The following is a 19,859-nucleotide window of genomic DNA, read 5'->3' on the forward strand; positions in this document are numbered from 1 at the left end:
ATCACAGACTGGGAGTGCTGCATGCCTACAGTCCTATGATCTACAGCCTTCTACAATTCACAGTCCACAGTTCTTCTCCTTTCCCAGTTTGGCACTCTCTCCTTTTCAAAGGCATAGACATATCAACAGGGATCAGTAGGCCTCTGGAAAACCTGTTAGAAAAGAGATGGGAAGACAGCTCATTTTAAAAGGGTGTGGTGAATTGGTGGAGTAGTATTTTTGAACAAATACTGCTACATTAAATTCATTCCTAGGAGAAAAAAAAAAAAAAAAAAAAAAAAAAGATCTAGAGATCAGGTGTTTTAGGACTAAGGTACTGTCTGCTTTTGCATCCTCATAAAAATTCTGAAAGAGGCCTGGATTCCAGACACGACAGCAGAAGAAGTGTTCTCAGAGAGACAGAGTCCTAGCACTGGCTTTGGATTTTAACTGAGCAAAGGACCCTAGGGGTAGGGGTACTGAGAGGCTGATAAAACCTTTTCAATGAACTTTTTAGAGTTCAATAATGAATTAAGGTGCTGACAGAGATAGCACCTTCCCCCCCCTAAGAGGGAAGGTGGAAAAAAATGCAACTAGAATTCTTTTTTTTTTTTTTTTTTAATGATATCTGAAAACTTCTAGTGTGAAATGCTAGTATGGTTTGCTTTATATTAAGATTACAATCAGGGTCTGAATACCTGATAATCATTAAAAACACAGAAAGTCTCTGCTAGACAGGAGCTTTGCCTCCTACTCAGCACATGGCATAATGAGGCCCTTTCTCACAGAACCACACTTCCTAAAACTAGATTACTTATAAAATCCAGTGCTGCCTCAGGTAAGGAAGTTTTTAAAGGTTTTGAAGTGGCAGAATTAGCCAAGCTATTTGGTAGTGTTTTTCCTCCTAGGAGACTTCTCTTCTCAGCTGTTACTTCAGCCTGGCAGCTCAGATGAAAGAACAGCCTAGGACAGAACAGATGAGGGACTCTGCAGGAAGGGGTAAAAAGATCATTTTCACACTATTCACAAGAATTGGATCCCTCCACTGCATGTGGAGCTAAAATTAGCCTTCTGTACAGGCATTCGACTTTTCAAACATTTCTAACATCTCAGAGTAGAATCACACTTTATGGAACTGCAAGAACCACCCTTACTGAAATTCTACTCAAGTTGCTAAAGAAAGGAGAAGTATGTAAGGGTGTTAACTTTTCCTCAGCTCCCCCTCCCCCCCTCTTTTTTTTCCTTTTTTTCTTTTTTTCCCTCCTTGAAGAAGTTCCGTCACAGTGAAGTAAAGCTTTGATTTTTCCCTCCCTCCCTGTTTCTCATTGTCCTGACTCACTGTCTCTCCACACATGTGAGATACCAAAAAAAGACGAAGACATGTTGGAGTAAGTTGTGATCAAACAACTGCATTTCAGATCTTGGCAAAGATGAACTGAATAACCCATTCAAAAAGGCATTTGCCCAGTCTTTGAAGAGCCTTAATGAGAAGTTCTACTAATCAACAGTTAACGAACATTATCATAAATATTTTTGACAAAATGTTCAGCATGAAAGTTCATCTGTTCTAGCAGCATAAGCAAAATCAGATTAAAACCTTAATTAAAATATGAAGAAGAGGCTTGTCATGATCTTCAACACAGTGGAAGATTCCTTTTTTGAAAATCAAGCTCTCTCTTGCTGTCATATTATACTATGTTGTTAATGAGCCCTTTCATTTCTCCATGCATAGCAATATATTTAATCTTAGCTGCATATTTTAAATGATTGATGTTCCCCTAATTACATTTTATGATATATTGTGCTGTGCCACCTCTAATGAGTGGCAAACATGGTATTACCTCACTAGTACTCAACCACAGAAATCAATAACTGACATTTATTCAATGAACTGCAAATTGTGATTCACTAGCTTCTCTTTGTGTTGAGTAAATTCAAACTGTAATTAATTTTCATGCATATCACAAATAGCAAATGTGTTCGTATGGGCTAACTTTAAAAGTGATTTGCTTCTTCTCTGTCTAATTACAACACAGCAAAACCTCTCAAGTCATCATTCAAAGGGCTGAGAAGAATCAATGGCTTGACAGAAACCATCTCCTTAGAAGGGCAGAGCACAACCACAGTTTACACTTTTGGGACTACTTCAAAGCCATTTCTTAATACATGAGGTTGTTTCTGTCTTATTGAATGAAGGTGGTAATACTCACAAGCAATCTCACCTACATATATTTGCTCATGCATGACAATGAGAACAAAACTCCTCTTATAAACTTTCCTGCCAGGTGTGTTTAAAAATATATCCTACTAAAAGAAATAACTGCCTTTTTCAAAAGATGGACTTTGTCGGATATCCAGAAATTGTAACAAGAGAACTGACTTATTATTGCTACTCAAAAGTGATGGTTTTGCTTGTAAGCCACATCAAAATTGACAAAACCACCATTAGTTGTTCCTTTCAAAACTTCTACTTGTCGCTTTAGCTAGCTTGTGATTTCTTTATTTTTTACTGAAAATTTCCACTCAAATCAGAGGACAGTACTGAGGATTCACAAATCAAACAAGTATTGGAGTTACAGCCCTCCAAAATTGATAGCAAAATTTTCTGAGTTGTTTTGGGATTGGTACAGTTCTTTGCACTATTACAGAGCACCATTTCAGGGATGGTTGTAGAGGTCAACATTGAAACTTGCAGTCCAATCCACTGAATTAAAAATGTCTAGGGCTGGTCTCAGGCACTAAGGCCAGGTAGTCTGAAAGGGCCTGTATCCACACAGCTTTGGTCTCCAAAAATATAATGCAACGTGTCTCTTAGAAGTGACCTCTGGCCTATGGTAACACCCAAACAGTCCCTAGGAATAACATGAGAGGATGCTGCTGGTCCTGGGCCAAAACTGTACCAGGGACCACTCTGATAATACAGACGGTCACGTGCCAAGCCCAAGAAAATGCCACAGCACCACCTAATTTACCAGTAAATAGGTATCCAATATTTCTCTTCTGCAGCCTAGTACAAATTTTGACTTTTTCTCTAAACAGGTCCCCTTTAAGGCATTCATTTTAAATCTCTCAGGTCAACATTCTGCAACAGAAATTATTTTCTAAAACACCCTTGGCAGGGTTCTGCATATATTACTTACATTGAATTTACTGATATGATTAACACAGAGTGAAAAAAGTGTAAGGGAATATGGTACATTAGTTTACATTTAGTTTTAAATCATAACCAAACTTTTGGCTTCTGGGATTACTGCCAGCTCTATCCAGGTGTCCCAGAAGATGACTACAGCAGATGATATCTGCTGAGAGGCAATATGCCCAATTTAAACATTTTATTCGCACCCTGACTGCAGGTGCTTAGTTAAGGAGTGTTCTAAACTTGTACCTAAGTTGCCTGTGTATTCAGCAGAGACAGACAGGTATCTTTGAAGACCTCCAGAGAGCCTGCCTGGCCGATTTAGGTGTCCACAATCACACAGATGAGAACTTTCTCTCTCTGAAGCTTCTCAGAGACAGCTGCCTCTCTTCCAGAACTGATCTTTACGGCAGTCAAAACAGATCTGAAAATTCAGTAACTCAGTCAGAGAGTCTATTTTCCCCAAAAGAAACACTATATATGTACCTGCAATGGTTGTCCAGATTGACTCTTCACCACTATGTTATCTACAAAGCAAGAGTAAAGACAATGAAAAGTACAGTGAGTAAAGAGAAGAGCTTTTTTTCTAAATAACAGAGGGAAGAAAAAAAAAAAAAAAAAAAGTTTATGCAAGTATTATTTTAATATTTATTTTAATGATCACTTGTAACAAGTAATAAGAATCTGACAATTTATTTTCTAGTTAAAAAGACAGCCCTCTTTTCTTTAATGAATTGAAAACTGCTCAGGCACATACTTGCAGGTAGACCTGTGTTTTCTTTCTCAGTTCATTTAGCACAGAGTTATTTTTACCTTTGAGAAGTACAGTCTTGGTTTCTTTTGCTATCCTTTGGAGAAAAAAAAAAAAAAAAAGGGCAGATAGAGACTAGAGAAGTGTCGAATTAATCATATAATCATAGAATATCCCAAGTTGGAAGGGACCCATAAGGATCATCAAGTCCAACTCTTGGCAACACACAGGTCTACCCAAAATTTAGACCATGTGACTAAGTAGTCCAATCTCTTCTCAAATTCAGACAGGCTCGGTGAAGTGACTACTTCACTGGAGAGCCTGTTCCAGTGTGCAGCCACCTTCTCAGTGAAGAACCTCCTCCTGAAGTCAAGCCTAAACTTCCCCTGCCTCAGCTTAACCCCGTTCCTGCAAGTTCTATCACTGGTGTTTATGGAGAATAGGTCACCCGCCTCTCCACTCCCCCTCACGAGGAAGTTGTAGACTGTGATGAGGTCCCCCTTCAGCCTCCTCTTCTCCAGGCTGAACAGGCCCAGTGACCTCAACCACTCCTCATATGTCTTCCCCTCCAGGTACTTCACCATCTTCATCACCCTCCTCTGGACACTCTCCAACAGTTTAATGTCCTTTTTGTACTGTGTTGCCCAGAACTGCACACAGTACTCGAGGTGAGGCCGCACCAGCGCAGAGTAGAGCAGGACAATCACTTCCCTCAACAGACTAGCAATGCCGTGCTTGATGCACGCCAGGATACGGTTGGCCATCCTGGCTGCCAGGGCACACTGCTGGCTCATATTTAACTTGCTGTCAACCACTACCCCCAGATCCCTCTCTGTGGGGCTGCTCTCTAGCATCTCGTCACCCAGTCCGTACGTATAGCCAGGGTTGCCCCATCCCAGGTGCAGGACCCAGCACTTGCTTTTGTTAAACTTCATGTGGTTGGTGACCACCCAGCTCTCCAACCTGTCCAGATCTCTCTGCAAGGCTTTTCCACCCTCATCCAAGTTTGGTGTCATCAGCAAATTTGCTCAAGACACCTTCTAGTCCTACATCCAAATCATTTATAAAAACATTGAAGAGAACTGGCCCTAAAATGGAGCCTTGAGGGACCCCACTAGTGACCATCCACCAGCCTGATGTGGCCCCATTTACCACAACCCTTTGAGCCCTGCCCTTCAGCCAATTGCTCACCCATCATATGATGATTTTGTCTAGTTGTATGCTGGACATTTTGTCCAGTAGGATCCTATGGGAAACTGTGTCAGAAGCCTTGCTGAAGTCCAAAAAAATTCACATCAGCTGGTTTCCCTTGGTCAACTAGCCGGGTGATCTTCTCATAAAAGGAAATCAAATTTGTTAGGCAGGACCTACCCTTCATGAACCCACGTTGACTGGGACCAATGACTGCATTGTCCCTGAGGTACACTTCAATAACTTCAAGAATTATTATCATGATTTTAAACTAGTTTAAGTTTTCCTTCAGTCTTACCTCCATTTTATTTCTATTATAAGTGTCTGAAAAACAAAGATGCTTTAGGATTGGGTTGAGAGTAAACGTATCAGAAACCAATTCTAGATCTGAGAAAAAAACAGAAGAGCGATCTCAGACATATTTTCAGACAGTCATTGGAATTTCAGCCAATTTTTCAAACAGTGCACACACACACACACACACACACACACACACACACAAAAAGTTTGACCTCATTTTCAACACACTAATTAAGCCACAGTAAAGTTCCTTGCTAGCCTCCTAAAGCCTGATTGAGCTCTGATAGGAGAGAGGTCATAAATAAAGGTATTCCCAAAGATTCTTTGGGACTGTGAAGGTATGGAATTAATTTAACCTACAGTGGATGAATGTAGGTCTCCATAAGCCTTGAATGATTAATCTATAGACGAGCCTGTTAATGGGTCTGTTATCCCACTGAGGTTAATGAGCCCTTGAGCATCTGTTGAAGGCACAGTCACTTAGCAATTAGTGTCTTGTATTCAAACCAGCTGACAGGCTAGGCAGCAGTTGATACCCAGTTTTCATTGTACTGTTCTCATAGTATCTAACATGCCCACTCTAAGCCCTCCTGCACTGGTTAGTTAACTGTTAAGAACAGATTTCTCCACTATTATATGAGCTCAATGATATGGCCTTTATGGAGTGGATTTGATCCAGAAAATTTTCTTTCAGGTTTTTATGGTTCCTATGCATGGTCAACAAATATCTGAAATAAACTTTTCATCTGCAGAGATCAGTTTAGTTCAGCCATAAAGGTCAAACAGGATAGTTGGCCTATCGGTATAATAATAGGAAGTGGAAAAATTTTTCTATTCCATGACGACAAAGCTGAGAAATACAAAGTTATGAACACCAGAACATTATTCCTTCCCAGCATACTTTTCTCATAGGATGTGTTGGCTCTTAGAGAATAGAGTACATATGGGAAATGCAGGATTTTAAATTGCCTTTGTGCCTTTGAAGGAAGTTGTACCTGAAACACCATGCATTTGCAATGAAAGTGTGAGGGAGGAAAGAAAAGAGAAGTAAAGAAAAACTATTATTCCCCTTTAATGAATAAAGAAAATGAGGCACAGAAGGAGGTAACCACATCATCCATTTTCAGCTACTTCAGTTGCATGCTCTGAATTGCCCCTTGGAGGATCCTACTTCTTGTCATTGGATGTACGTGGAAATTCCCAGCCTTACTTATTACCTTACGTCTCTGAATTGTAGCTAAGATAAATTACTACAGCAGCCTAAAGTAAATGTTATGTATATACTTCAAACAAGCCAAGGGTTCTGTTCCAGAGTGACAGCTGCTTCCCCTGGGATGACTCTAGTGGCTCTTAATCCTAGTTATTCACCCAACATTCTCTCAGTGAATGAATGTCTCAGCTGGGACTTTGCAACTGCAAATGAGGCAGCAACTAACCTGTCATACTTTACACAGTGGCTTGTGCAGGTAAACTGACTTACCTTAATAAACTAGGCTGTCACCTGTGACAATCAAATGCTATTTAAGATTAATATTGTGGTAGAACACACATAATAACCAAGCCACATTTTCCTTGCCCTGGTCTCAGCTGTACATGTATATACAGTTGGAAGAAGACAAAAAGCACTAAAAAATTAGTCCATTTAACAGCAAACTACTTTTCACAGTGACTGTGGAAAGCTATGTTCAGTGGGGGATGTGGACCAAACTTCTGACTCCAGACTAAGATTTATACATGTATGTATTTTCCCTGAAAAGTAGACTTCAAACTGTCTTGGCCTTTGGGGAAGTTTTGATTAGTAGCTGAATCTCAGAACTTCTGAAATTGTATATCTCCCTACCAAGCACATCTGAAACTAAGAGCTATCTTTTGAATCTATGGTTTAAATTCAAGAATCATCTCAATTTTCAAAAGAGTAAGTGTAAAGTGCCTGCTTCAAGGAAGTACACATAATGTAACTAAAAGCTGAAAAAGAATATAATTTAGAAAAATTTGCAGTCAAAATGTAGTTGCCTCCCAGAGTGCTTTGAGCTATCCTAGTAGTGTATAAAGAGCATCCTAACTCATCCACTAAAATAACTTCCTGGTCTCAGATCGTTGATCATTTATATTATACTTCGGATATTTTTCTCCTTTTTTGTTGTTGTGAAGTGCTTGAATTATGTCTTTCTGCTGTGAAAAGCAATTCCTTATAAAATGATACAGGAGAGAGTGTGCATTTTTAAACAGAAAATATTTGCTCTAATCCTTCATATTTAAACTGTATAAATCATTGGGATCCCCATGCCTGTTCTCAAATTATCTTCACCTGGGTCAGCAGCCCTAATAACAGCAGTTTTTCGCACAGTACCCAATTTTAATTAATCTTCTTTAACTAAAGTCACTATTAAATAGCTCTCAAATTTTACTTTTCATAGGAAATTGAATTAACATTATCTGAAATCACTGAAGGTTTATTCCTTCAGTGTTTTTTGAGAGATTGGACTTCCCCTTCATTCAGCTACACCTTCCTTCAACTGCCTCTCCTCACCCACATTCAGGAGGTGTCTTTTGAGGATTTAATATCACCATAATGGTAAATTCCAAGACCAATGACGTTTCATCTTTTTCCTTTATTTGTACATATTACTCTTTCAAGAGTCCATTACTTGATAAGATTATTTTTAGGCTGAACTACAGTGTTAATCATAATTCCTAAAAATAAGACCTGTGTCATCATGCACAAAACTCCTACTGGTCAATGTGGTGGGTAGACCCCAACCAACAGCCAGGCACCCACACAGCTGCTCATTCACTTCCCTATCCCCAGTGAAACAGAGGAGAGAATAGGATATGCAAAAGCAAGAAGAATTGTAGGTCAAGATAGAGACAGCTTAATAGATGAAAGAAAGAAGAAAAAGAAAACAAGCAAAGACAATCACTCGCCACCTTCTCACAAGCAGACCAATGTCTAGCCAGTCTCCGAGCAATGGCCACCTTGAAAGCAAATCCCACTTGCATTTCTTACCATACCTCCAGTTTTTTTTACAGTGTACATTATAGTGTACAGAAGATCACTCTGGCCAATTCAGGTCAGCTATTCCAGCTGCATCCCCTCCCAGCATCTTGCCCATTCATGGTTTACTTACTCTGGGGGCAAAGGGAAAAAAATAAAATAAAATAAATAATTAAAAAAAAATCACAGAATCACAGAATAGTCTAGGTTGGAAGAGACCTCCAAGATCACCAAGTCCAACCTCTGACCTAACACTAACAAATCTTCCACTAAACCATAACCCTAAGCTCTACATCTAAATGTATTTTCAAGACCTCCATGGATGGTGACTCAACCACTTCCCTGGGCAGCCTATTCCAGTGACTAACAACCCACTCAGTAAAGAAGTTCTTCCTAATATCCAACCTAAAACTCCCCTGGCGCAACTTTAGTCCATTCCCCCTCGTCCTGTCACCAGGCACGTGGGAGAACAGACCAACCCCCACCTCGATACAGCCTCCCTTGAGGTACCCGTAGAGTGCAATAAGGTCACCCCTGAGCCTCCTCTTCTCCAGGCTAAACAGTCCCAGCTCCCTCAGCCACTCCTCGTAAGACTTGTTCTCCAGACCCTTCACCAGCTTCGTTGCCCTTCTCTGGACTCACTCGAGCACCTTAATGTCCTTCTTGTAGCAAGGGGCCCAAAACTGAACGCAGTACTCGAGGTGCGTCCTCACCAGAGCCAAGTACAGGGGGACAATCACTTCCCTGGACCTGCTGGCCACGCTGTTTCTTATACGAGCCAGGATGCTGCTGGCCTTCTTGGCCACCTGAGCACACTGCTGGCTCATATTCAGCCAACTGTCAACCAATACTCCCAGGTCCTTCTCTGCCTGGCAGCTTTCTAACCACTCATCTCCCGGCCTGTAGCGCTGTTTGGGGTTGTTGTGCCCCAGGTGCAGGACCCGGCACTTGGCCATGTTGAACTTCATACTGTTGGCCTCGGCCCATCGGTCCAGCCTGCCCAGATCCTCCTGCAGAGCCTTTCTACCCTCGAGCAGATCGACACACGCGCCTAACTTGGTGTCGTCTGCAAACTTGCTGAGGGTGCACTCAATCCCCTCATCCAGATCATCGATGAAGATGTTAAAGAGGACTGGCCCCAGGACCGAGCCCTGGGGGACTCCACTAGTGACCAGCCTCCAACTGGATTTGACTCCATTCACCACAACTCTCTGGGCCCGGCCATCCAGCCAGCTCTTAACCCAACGAAGTGTATGCCAGTCCAAGCCATGAGCAGCCAGTTTCCTGAGGAGAATGCTGTGTGGAACAGTGTCAAATGCCTTACTGAAGTCAAGGTAGACCACGTCCACAGCCTTTCCCTCATCCACTAAGCATGTCACCTTGTCATAGAAAGAGATCAGGTTTGTCAAGCAGGACCTGCCCTTCATAAACCCATGCTGACTAGGCCTGATCGCCTGCTTGCCCTGCAACTGCTGCGTGATGACACCCAAGATAATCTGCTCCATGAGCTTCCCTGGCACTGATGTTAAACTAACAGGCCTATAGTTCCCCAGGTCTACCCTCCGGCCCTTCTTGTAGATGGGCGTCACTTTTGCTAGCCGCCAGTCAAGTGGGACCTCCCCCGATAGCCAGGACTGCCAATAAATGATGGAAAGCGGCTTGGCCAGCTCCTCCACCACTTCTCTCAGTACCCTCGGGTGGATCCCATCCAGCCCCACTGACTTGCGAAAAAGAAAAAGAAAAAGCTTTGACACTGTGCCATCCTTATTCATCAATAGACAAAACATCAGTGTGTTATCAACACTGTCTTAGTCACAAATCCAAAACACAGGACCATACAGGCTGCTGGGAAGAATGTTAACTCCATCCCAGCCAGAATGAGTACAATTGTTAAAGGAAATATTGAAAAGGAAAGGTTTTATCTATATGTATATAGAGATACCTGTGTATAAGTATGTGTTTGTAATAGTCACCTAAATAAACTGCATTCTTCATCCCTTTGGTACAGATATTTTTATGATTTTCTTAGAGTCCTAATACAGGAGCTTTTACAGAGTCATAGAGAGATTGGAAGGGACCCCTCAAGATCATCTAGTCCAACCCACCCACTCAAGCAGGGTCACCTAGAGCACATTGCATAGGATTGTGTATGGGCAGGTTTTGAATATCTCCAGAGGAGAATCTTCAACCTCTCTAGACAATGTGTTCCAGTGCTCTGAAATGCATTCTTACAGTAAAATTTTGCCTCATATTCAGATGGAACTTCCTGTGTTTCAGTTTGTGCCCATTGCCTTATTATCCTGTTGCTGATCACCACTGAAATGATTCTGGCCCCATCCTCTTGGTGCCATCCTTTAAGACATTTGTATACATTGATAAGATCCCCTCTCAGTCTTCTCCAGGCTAAACAGGCCCAGCTCTCTCAGCTTTCCTCACAAGAGAGATGCTCCTGTCCGCTAATCATCTCCATAGCCCTCTGCTAGACTGTCTCCAGTGGCTACAGGTCTCTCTGGTATTGGGGAGCCCAGAACTGGACCCAGGACTCCAGGTGTGGCCTCACACAGAGTGATGAACAGAGTGTGAGGATCACCTCCCTTGACCTGATGGTCAATGCCGCCAAGAATACCACTGACCTTCTTGGCCACAAGGGCACATTTTTGGCTCATGGTTAACCTCTTGTCCACCAGGACTCCCAAGTCCTTCTCCTCAGAGCTGCGTTCCAACAGTTCAGCCCCCAACCCATACTGGTGTATGGAGTTATTCCTCCCTCAGTGCAACCACTTGTCCCAGTTTTGTATCAACAGCATACCTGTTGAGGCTGCACTCTGTCCTTTCATTCACATCACTGATAAGTTGAGCAAGACTGGACCCAATATTGATCTCTAGGGGACACTGCTAGCTACAGACCTGCATTCAGACTGCACATCTGATCAGAACCCTCTGAGCTCTACCAGTCAGCAAGTTCTGGTTCTATTTATACAAAACCACAGAACTCACCTAGCCATGTGGGCTTAAAAGTCTGACTGTACTGTTTCAGATACAGGACTGAGGCCAGTTTTATATTATTCTTAAAATGAAAAAAAAAAAAAAAAAAAAATAGACCGTCTGATTTATTGGGCATCTATTGGTATTTCTTAAGAAACAGAATCAACACAGAGTATGTTTAACAGTTGATTTACACTTAGGTCTTTTTATTTATATATATAATCATTTCAGAATAAAGATACACCTTATATTCATTTATTTTTTAATTACTAGGAGCATTAATTACATGCCTTTCCACTTAGAAATTACAGGATAACTTTTAAAAGGCGATTTGTCTATAGATTGATGGCTTTTGCCGTAATTTAAAGTAACATTTGATTTTGCTGGAATTTTACTTATACATCTCAGTTGGCAATGCTTTCTCATAAACATGGACAAAAGTACCCAGTACATTTTTATGATACTCTGTGATATCTTTTCATCACTCTTTCAGAATGATGTTCATATTTCAGAGGCAGTTAGGGTGATTTCAGAGGTGAAGGGTGATTTAATCCTCTGTCCTTTCCTGACAAGCTAGTTCCTGGCTTGTTGGTGTGCCCATGATTTAGAAACCTTTCATATAAACCTAGCAGTCTTTCAGTTTTAGGAATATTCACTTGATAAAAACATTAATTCAGCTTTGGCTGCTGCTAGGGATGAAAATTAGACTTTCCAAACTGAGGTATGTGCTGATAAATTGGTACTGTAGAATATGTAATTATATAACCATTTTTGTAATGCAGGGAAAGTGTTTTGCTTGTTTTCAACTGTTGGGCTTAAGAACTGTGATAGCTCTCTGCATCCGTGTGTTTTTTCCTCTACAGAGTATATAGCACCAGGAAGGGCAGTGATATTGGAAGTCTTTTAAATTAATGAAATATTTCTCTAGAATGCAACAATCTGATATGTTTTACTAAATTTAAAATAATATGTTCCCATAGTAATGGCTGTTTTTAAGCAATTTTATGCTTGGATCAGCAGTATCACAGTCACTGTTAGAAGACCTTAGGTGTGCTTACTCTACGACACAGCACTTTATTATATCTACAAATAAGTATACCAATATTTATTTGTGCTAATTTTGTGGGAAATAAGACCATATCCTAAAATTATGCTTGGACAATACAAACACCTCTATGAAGTGAGCTGTAATAAATACATACCTGTGTAAAACATATGATTCAACACTCAGCAGTTCAATTGTTCATATAATTTATTTTTATTTTTTAACAGTGCATGCATATGAGTGGCCCTTTGCAATACCCACAGACATACATAGGCCAAATATTTCAGGAGAACTTGATGATTTTAATGCCTGTGTTTTTGCTGCTCAGCTTCCAGATTCCTTAATAAAGCAATGCTCAGCACTTGTTCACTTTCAGGACTCTCTCTGGTGTATGACTCTGCATCATCCATGTAGCCCTGACTATATGTACAGGCAGTGAGACAAGAGGGTAAAGAGAAGATGCATGGAAAGGAATCTGGTGTTCTTGGTCAATGGCAAGTTGAACACAAGCCAGCAGTTTGCCCTGGGGTTTGCCCTGGCCTCCAAAAGGGCCAACTGTACCCTGGGGTGCATCAGGCACAGCACTGCCAGCCAGGCAAGGGAAAGGATTGTCCTGCTCTGCTCTGCACTGTGTGGCCTCATGTGGAATATTGTGTGCAGTTTTGGGTGCCACAATATAAGTAGTACTTAAAATTATTAAAAAGTGTCCAAAGGAGGGCTACAAAGATGGTGAAGTGTCTAGAGGGCAAGATGTATGAGAAGCAGATGAGGTCCCATGATTTGTTCAGTCCAGAGCAGAGCAGGCTGAGGGGAGGCCTCATGGTGGCCTGCAGCTCCCTAACAAGGGGAGTGGAGGGGCAGGAGCTGAGCTCTGCTCTCTGGGGACAGCAACAGGACTCGAGGGAATGGCATGGAGCTTGGACAGGGGAGGGTCAGGCTCGGTGTTAGGAAATGGTTCTTCACTCAGAGGGTGGTCGGGCACCGGGAGAGGCTCCCCAGGGAAGTGGTCATGACACCAAGATTGACAGAGTTCAAGCAGCATTTGGACACACTCTCAATATGGTTTGTTTTTTGGGTGGTCCATGGTGGAGGCAGAAGTTGGACTTGATGATGCAACTCAGAATATTCAGTGATTCTAATATATTTTCTGCTGTGTCAAACTGAGCATACAAAAATGAAGCACTTAGAAACAAGTCACTGTGGGATGTGACAGTGTTCAACATAGGACTGAACCACCTCCATGGCTTCATGCTTGTGTAACATCACTGAGATATTTCACTGATGAGTCAGGGATGCTAGGAACTAAGGGGTCAGACACCCCTGTTTTTCAGTCTACTCCTATCTTTCTTCAGCCAGGGGCTTTGCAAAGCCGACCAAGGTTTGTTTCAGCTCTTTGCCTTCATTTATGTCTTGCACTTCAAAACTGAGATGTTAGTTTTATACTTTCCAGCCTGGTTTTCCATGGTCTCTGAAGGTGGCTTCTTTAGCCTTTTCCAATGATATCAGACTCACAGTCATTAAATTCACTGTCTCCTCTCCCACTGTCCTTCACACTCAATTGATTCAAAGCTGAATGGGCACTAAAAACAAAAGGAGACCATTAAGGTTTTCTTTTCCAGGCACCACAAGAATACAAAGTACAGTATTTCCAAATGTTAATTTGGAGAAATAAGCATATTTACCTTAAATTGGAAGCAAACTTTTCCACCAGCTGAAGAGATGAAGGATGGAAAAAGAAATAACTTGACATCGTTAGATGAGAAAAATATCATTTCTTATTCTTTTATATAGATTTAAATATCAGTGTGGCATAAACAAGTATATCAGATTTTTTTTTTAAAAAAAAAGGCTACAGTACAAGAAATAAAGAAAAGTTCAGTAGTAAATGTAAACATGGCACAAATATATGCATAATACTCAGCTGCAGTATAACCTGCATATATACAGGATGAACAAATCCATTTCTCATTTTACAAGTACAGAAACTGAAACACAGAACAATCAGTCATTCAGATACTCAGATGGGGCCAGGGGAGTGGGAATCATGACCCAGAGTCGATCAAGAAGGATCAGTCCTTTATGAGCCACTGTCTTCTACTCCTGACATACCCAGAGCAGAATGTACCAGTCAGGTGTTCAAAGCAAAGAGGGAACAAATGACCAACCCTTCTCTTTGCCCTCTGCTTTACTGATCTGTGAGAATCTCTTGGGTAAAACTTGGAAGATTAAAAAATATTAATTAGTACTGCCAGTTAAGGATGCATGTGGAAGAGGTTTGCAGAGATATCAAAGAGGAGAAGTTAAAGGCTATGTTATGAAGTCCTTTCTTTTCCTTCCCCTTAGAAAGCAATATAAAGTCAAATATATATATATATATATATATAAAGATAAATAAAAGGATTGTATTAAAAGCTAGTGGCTCTCTCAGAGGTTGTGCAGCCACCACGCACCCAAATGACATGTTGCAGTCCTGCTTCTGAGGTCACCACTCAATTTTGGCAAAGTGGCAAAATATAAGGCCCACAGAAGCAGCACAAAAACTGCAGACAAGCTTTCAGCCTACCCTGATTTCAAAGAGAGCTCTCCTTTGGTTTGAACTGAAATACAAACAACCTATAACCAATGGGACTGAAGAGACCAGTCAAAGCCAGAAAGTGGCAGAAAATTTGCTTTATGAAGTGAGGCTAAAAGGAGTTTTTCAGCCCCTCCATATTTGTCTGCCTAGTTGTGAGTCAGTCTGATTTTATGCACTAGTGCTCTTACTGGGAAGCAGTTGCTCTGCTCCACTTGCCGGTCTCTGGTCCTAGCAACAGTGGCAAAATTATCTTTGAACAAATCCTTTTTATAGGAATCATGAATATTTCTTTATCCTATAAGCTCTGTACAGAAAATCTCCCATCTGTGAATGATTTGATTTTCCAATATGTCTTTTTTACTCGACAGAGGCAGGAAGGTTCTTTCTAGCCCACCAGGGATGACAACTACTGTAGCATTTCAAGATATGCTTTTGACAATGATGTTTTAGCAATTAGAGGCCAACAGTGCATGACTTATCTCTTGGTCTTACTTTTTCATAAACTAAAGGCATCAAGCCTGAGGTAACAATGTTTGCTGTTAACAGTTCTGGTAATTTCTTTGATTCTGTCCAGGATCACGTGTGCTCTGAGCATCATGCAAGAACCCCAAAAGGGCTGTAGGTGCATGGTCATCCTGTCATTTTCTTGCATGTGCTGTGACCCACCATCTCAGAACAGAGCAGCGTATGCTAATGAAGGACATTCAGAGTTAAAGAAATACATTTTCTGAGGCAAGATCAATGTTGTACCCATGAAATGACAGGCAGGCTAGCACAGACACTGTAAATGTGTCCCCTGGGGCATCTGACATTGGCTTGATGTGGTTCACACACCCTACAGCTTGCTAGGCCTGCTTTATGCTCCAGAGTGGAACTCCCCATCACAGTCCTGGACAAGACAGATCTGCTGCCTCTCCCCATGGGGTCATCGGGGAGCTTCCCTGCCAGTTGTTGTCCATCTTGCGGGAGGGGTGTTGGTTCAGCTGGGCAGAAACAAGGCATGCACACACACACAAATAAAAATAAAAATTAAAAATAAAACAAAAAATATATAAAATATAAATACAAATACAAATATAAATACAAATACAAATACAAATACAAATATAAATATAAACAACCACACGAGATGCGATGGGAGCAGGGGACAGGGCGATGGATGCCCCCTCAGACCGACCCCTCTCCAGCCCCCGCGGCAGCCTGCCCTCCCTCCTCTTCAGACGAAGCAGCTCCTGGAGCTGTTTCTATTTCCCGGCTTGAACTACAGAGGGAGCCCGGGGCTCTGCTTTTGGAGGGAGAGGAGGCGACGTGAGGTGGGTACCGAGGAGGGCGTCCAGGAGCGGCCGTGAGCTCTGCTCAGCCCCCGGGGATGCGAGAGAGGCTTCACTGGTGCCAAAACCGGGGCACCTGCAGGAACCAGCGGCCAAAAGCCCGGCCCAGGTGGGACTTAACCCTCGGGAACTCAAGCTGCCTTCTTCTCCTCTCCGTTGAAAATCAATAAATAATAGTAATAATGATAATAAGGCGGAGGCGGAGGCGACATGGCTCCCTAGACACACCCTGCGAGACTCCCTGTGCAGACCCTGTGAGAGGCAGGAGGGAGTTGTGATTTATTGTTGATCTGCTGCAGATTAAGTTGCCTCCTCAAGTCTTCTCCAGATCTCATTTTACATGTTTCATAATTGCTACGTCTAATCGTGAAGCCATCATTAGCATACCTTGCGAACAAATGAAACCACAGGGAGGCTGCTTCAGACTCCCCAAATGTGATGCAGTGAGTGGTGAGGACGTTTGTTTTAATGGGAGCATAAACTTTTACAAGACCTTGAAAACTTCTTCTATTTCTCTCTTTTGTTTTCCCTATGAGGTAAACAATTTCTGTTTGATTTCATCCCTGTTGCAGACTCCTGTAAAGCCTGAAAACAATCTGCATTTCTCAACTGTCTGCATATTTTGTAGATTTTATGGCAGTGTGTTATCATGTGCAATAGCTTCAAGATTTAAACACGAGAAAATTGAACCATTGAGAAGGCACTGATATATTTGAGAAATAAATCTGAAGGGTAGATTTTTGTGGGGTTTTGTTTTAATTTTATAATTGCTCCTTGAAACAGAACCCAAGTTAATAATCTAATCCAAAAGCATACAAATGAGATATGTCTTAATGTCATGTTATCTCATATTTTTATTAAACTCTTGGATATTACATTCTTTTGTGATTAGGACCAGAGGGTTCTGACTGCTGAAATGAAAGATATCAGTAAAAATACTCATCTCTTAATAAAATATATTACAAGAACATAATTCAGGATCACACAGAGCTAAACATGCCACACAGTCAGTACCCTAGTGGCAGGTTAAAATATAGTTGAGATTACTGAAGTGCAGCAGAGTAGAAACAAATCATCTTTATCAATTCAAAGCCATATTTTCCTTAGCCTTGTGGAAATTAAAGAAGAATCAGAATTAATTGATTTCTGGACTAGATGCAGAAGACTATTTATTGAATTACATCACCTTCCTCTTATCTTTAATCTTTTAAGCCGTTTTTACCCAAAGCACCTTCTCAGACACATGTTAAACCAATAGCACTATAAGACTGCAACAAGACAATATTTGTTATTCAAATGATTTATAACCAAATACTTTTCTTATTAGCAAAGGCTAATACTGGATCCATCAGTCTGGACACAAGTAAATTAGCCATTAACTTCCTGACACCTAGCATAAAACAACCAGTTAGGTCTGGCCATCTAAGTAATTAAAGTTCTCTTTGTGGACACCATGGGGATTATAAGGTGGGCTGAAACTACTCAAGTATCTCAGTTGACTAATTTATATTAAATGCCTGTTATTTAGAGTACTGAAGCTAGGGAAAATTAACTCCCCATCATTATAGCATAATTACAGTAGTAGCCAGTTCCACGGATGTAGGTACATGTCTACCTCCCACTGGTTTAAGTGGGAAGCTAGAAAGTTCCTACAAGCTCCTACATAACACTTTTCATCTTTCAGTTGTAAAATATTTTACAAAGCATGGACTTTATTTACATATGGAGAAACTGAGGTACAAAGAGAAATGAAATCTTCAGAATCCTGGGAAAGTGAATAGGAATTGATTGCTTTCCCTTCCAGGACAGCAACTGAAGGGTATCCAGGGGAACTGTCATGTCAGAGGTCCAAAACAGACTGAGGGGGATGCTGCCAGGGTGCAGCAAGGGCTGCTGCAAAGGTGAAGGGGAGGTGGAAGTGGAGGGTTGCAGTGAGGTAGGCAGGGGCAGTGTTCTCGTTGTCAAAGGCACAGTCCCTCGACACCCAAGCAAGGCCAACAGAGGAGATCTAGGGACCAAGGCAGAACCAAGTACCCAGTGACCACCAGATAGGTTTGCATTTTGAGGTCCAAGATAAATCTGGAAATCCAAGGCAGCAAGCCAGGATCAGGGAAGAAGTTCTGGTCTTGCACTGTTAAACACAGCACTCCCACCTTCAGTGCACAAAGTCCTGGCAGTTTGAATTGGTGCAACCTGAGTCAATTCATTTGGGAAGATGAGTTGCTTACTCATCTTAATACTATAATTTTCCCTAGACCCCTGCCATCAGCTAATCTCGGCAACATGCTGCTGAACCAGTTTGACTGGGCAGAGCCATGACATTGTATGGCCAGGTGTATGTTCTTTGCACACCTTAGAGGTGGTTGTGTCCTGACTCATGGACCATTATATTCGTCTTCTCTTAAAGAGAAATACATCAACAATCTGCAATTGGGCTTTAATCTTTGTGTTTGCAGGATTTCATCTACTGTACATGAATAACTATAGTAATAAAGAGGTAACCATAAGTTTATTGGTAAGTATAGTACTCAGGTACTTGAATACTTAATATGGATCATTTCTGCCCATATGACAACAGCTCCACTGAAATAATATTGAGTGTGTTTCTGTTTTTTGTTTGGTTTGATTTAGTTTACAGGTTTTGTTTTGTTTTGTTTTGTTTTTGTTTTTTGGTGTTGAAGACTGTTCTGCATGCCTCGGGTGATGGCAATTGCACAAACAAATTGCAAGGCCAATATATCTAGAAAAAGAAAGTATGTGTATCTTTTTTTTTTTTTAACCTAAATAAACCAAGTCTTTTTATAATTATGTTCCAATAATACTATCTGTCCATGTAAATACATGTAAGCTGATCATGGGTGTAGCCTGTCTTTTTGCATTTATTTTATATATATATATATATTAGTGTGTGTTTTCTGCCCTTTTCCATTCCCTTCCAAATCCATTCATCGGTTACAACTATATCTGCGAGTCAACAGACATTACATTCTTACAACAAATAGCGTCTAGAAGGACAACTTGAAAGCAGGGTAAAGGCTGCAGTACGGGCATATACACTATTGCACACTAGAGAATAGACCTGGGAGAGCACCATTATGAATGTTCCAGCTGCTGGAGAAGCTTCAGTTGGTGCTCACTCATTAAATGCCAGAGAATACAACTTCATGGAACAAATCCTTAGGAAAACAAGCTTCATTTTCTCTGTTGCTCATGAATTGTCCTTCGTTGTTTTAAGCCACCAGACAATAATCAAAAGTTTGCCTTTGCAGCTTGCTAAATCAAACATCAGTTAGTGTAATCAGCTGAACATCAATGGCTGTAGCAGAGTCATAATCCAGTTGGCTCATCCATCAATGTTCACAGGGTTTTGGTGCCGGTATACAGGGCCATAAGGCAATGGGAGAGAAGAAGGACTTTGTCTTCCTTACTGCTGATTGCCCCATTGCTTCTCTGGTGGCTCTACATTGCCATGAATTTTTGTCATCTAGCAAGTGTAATCAGGGTGTGGTTTAGGTTTTGGTGGTTTTTTTTTTGGTTGGTTGGTTGGTTGGTTGTTGTTTTTTTTGTTTGT

General features: G+C 41.3%; 2 long non-coding RNA genes across 2 annotated transcripts in view; both read right to left on the bottom strand.

The window, feature by feature from the left end:
• Positions 1-604: 604 nt before the first annotated feature.
• LOC118164433 lies at positions 605-5,790 on the bottom strand. The gene is made up of 3 exons (XR_004749499.1): positions 5,718-5,790; positions 3,602-3,642; positions 605-942 (listed from the first exon to the last, which is right to left on the bottom strand). It is a non-coding gene; the product is annotated as an uncharacterized LOC118164433 (long non-coding RNA).
• An 11,368-nt stretch (positions 5,791-17,158) lies between these two features.
• Positions 17,159-19,859, bottom strand: part of LOC118164419 — a 42,571-nt gene continuing 39,870 nt past the window's right edge. The window contains exon 5 of the long non-coding RNA XR_004749493.1: positions 17,159-17,396. This is a non-coding gene — a long non-coding RNA (uncharacterized LOC118164419). The remainder of the gene's footprint in view (positions 17,397-19,859) is intronic.

The sequence above is a fragment of the Oxyura jamaicensis genome, chromosome 1 (assembly GCF_011077185.1).
Source record: "Oxyura jamaicensis isolate SHBP4307 breed ruddy duck chromosome 1, BPBGC_Ojam_1.0, whole genome shotgun sequence".
Classification (NCBI taxonomy): Eukaryota; Metazoa; Chordata; class Aves; order Anseriformes; family Anatidae; genus Oxyura; species Oxyura jamaicensis.